The sequence below is a fragment of the Sylvia atricapilla genome, chromosome 5, assembly GCF_009819655.1.
Source record: "Sylvia atricapilla isolate bSylAtr1 chromosome 5, bSylAtr1.pri, whole genome shotgun sequence".
Taxonomy (NCBI): Eukaryota; Metazoa; Chordata; class Aves; order Passeriformes; family Sylviidae; genus Sylvia; species Sylvia atricapilla.
Window position 1 is genome coordinate 25,763,139 of NC_089144.1, and position 2,355 is coordinate 25,765,493.

The following is a 2,355-nucleotide window of genomic DNA, read 5'->3' on the forward strand; positions in this document are numbered from 1 at the left end:
TTTGGGCAAAAAGCCCAAATTTTGTCCAGAAGGGAAAGAATGGACAGGTTATGATGTTCTTCAGCCATTTCCCAGAGGATGGTCACAGATGCTATCACAGGTAGGATATTAAAAGAAGCACCAAGACTGCATAATATTGCTGAAGCCACAGAAATTAAGAACAAAACAGTTGTTTCAGAGCTGTTTGTTTCACTTTCCTTACTACCACTGTGAAATACCATAAGTGTGAAAATCTTGGTTGCAGTATATGGCTGAAGCTATGTAATAGAAAAATTATTTAGTTGTTAGCTTAGCTCTGAAATAAATATTTTCAAGTTTATGTAAAACTTATTCACGTGTTTCACTCTGCCACAGGAGGCACCTTGGCATTCCTGTTCTGCAGCAGGGTAAAACCTTGAGACATTTTCCTTTAGTAGTGCATTCAGTGGTGAGCAAGTATGTATGTGATCTGTTGATGATATGTATTTTGATGGCTGGATACCTTGACAACTTTTGACAGCAATCCATGAATGTGTTATAGTAATGGACTAGAGGCATTAAGGAACTACACAGAAGGCTGTGTCCAGATGTTCAAAGGTATATATGAGGAAAATATTCACTGAGATAAAGAAATTAATTCAATAGGCATTAGGAGATGAATCCAATAAAAAGCTTAGGCTTAGACTTAAAGCAGGATTGAAGTTAAATCAGTGTAAGTCCAAAATAATGATTGCAGACCTTCCTTTATCTGGAGGCAACAAATACTGAGAGAACCTATCCTTTCCATGATGTTTATACATACTTCTCCAAAAGGCACAACATTGCCTTACTTCTGGTAGTTCAACTCCTGCAGTGTGACAAGTCCCTGGTCTAAGTGGATCAGATTTTCAGCTTCACTGGGATATAGACATCAGGTATTTCTTTGCTTGCCAATATGGTGGAAGCTCTGAAATAACATCTAGTATATTCTGACAGAATCAAGGCCCTCAGATAGAGGGATAAAAAGTGAATAAAGCATTCTGCCCATGTCCTGCTGAAAGTGTCACAATGCAGTCAAGTACCAGATTCCTCAAGTGAGATAAATCAAAGGCACTGGACACATTGCGATCTTCCAGTTAAAATGGCAGAAATTAAAATCTTTAGATTCAGTTAGCAGTTAAAAACACCTACAATCTAATTTACCACATAGCTCTTTAAAGCAAAATTCATAAACTTCAGAGCAAGGACCAAATTCCAGGTTCCTGACCAGTTATGTAAAAGCTCTACACACTAAGTCACAGGATTCAAACCCATGTTTGAATATCTTCAGCTTTACCAAACCTGGGCCTTTCATCCTGCAGAATGTATTTAAACCATTGGAGAAGTATTATTATGAGGAGGACTGTGGTCCCCGGGGTTTGACAGTACCACTGGGTTCCTACTTTCTCAACTGATTTAACTGAAAATGTTTCTCTGCACAGAACAATAAATACTTTTTTCCTCATTTGAGGCTAAAGACTGATTTGATACTCCCATCACAGAGGTGTTTTCTTTTCCCAGAACTTGTAATGTCCATTTTTAGAGAGGTCTTAATCTAAATCCCTAAGCACCTGAAATAGCTAAAGAACTTTAACTTTCTTGGACACATGCCTTATTTTAAGCAGAGATGAACAGTTCAGTCACCGTGGAAGTAGAAAAGCCTGGTTGTGTTGCTTTTATTGAATCTTGGGGGTTCTAAGCAGTGTGCATTATAAGGATCCTGTTGCTCCTTCACATGGAAGCATAGACATCCTTGAACCAGAGTAGAACCATACATTTTTGTGGTAGTTGTCTGTATGCAATCTGCAAGGTGAAAATTTTGTTTCTCATGCATTTCAACCCCCATTATTTGGTTCATCATCAAAGGCTCTGCTCAACTGATTAAAGAGCAAGAAAAGGGGTTAGGGATGATTGATGGGCCCAGGACCATGGGTGGAGGAAAGTCAGTCAGTGAATTGAATCAGTCTCGGGATAATGGCAGAAAAATGTTACAGAGAGCTCAGGAGAGTTAATATGACCAGGGGGAAAAAAAAAAAAAAAAAAAAAAAAAAAAAAAAAAAAAAAGAAGCAAGGGATAAATAGAGAGGATCTATTAATACAGACATTCATTAAAAATTAGTGGGCTTTTAACGTGTATCATAATACATTTTAAACAACTCCCAAATATCAGCTAACATTTAGCTAAATTACTTCACTCTCTACAGAAAGTGGGCTTTAAACAACTGTATTCCTGTATCCAACAGGTTAAACATCTGGGTTTGCCATTTTAACACATACAGTCATTAAGAGTTGGAATTTAGGGTAAATATTTGAGTGCTAGAATAAGCATATTTCATCTACACACAAGTGGAATACTGT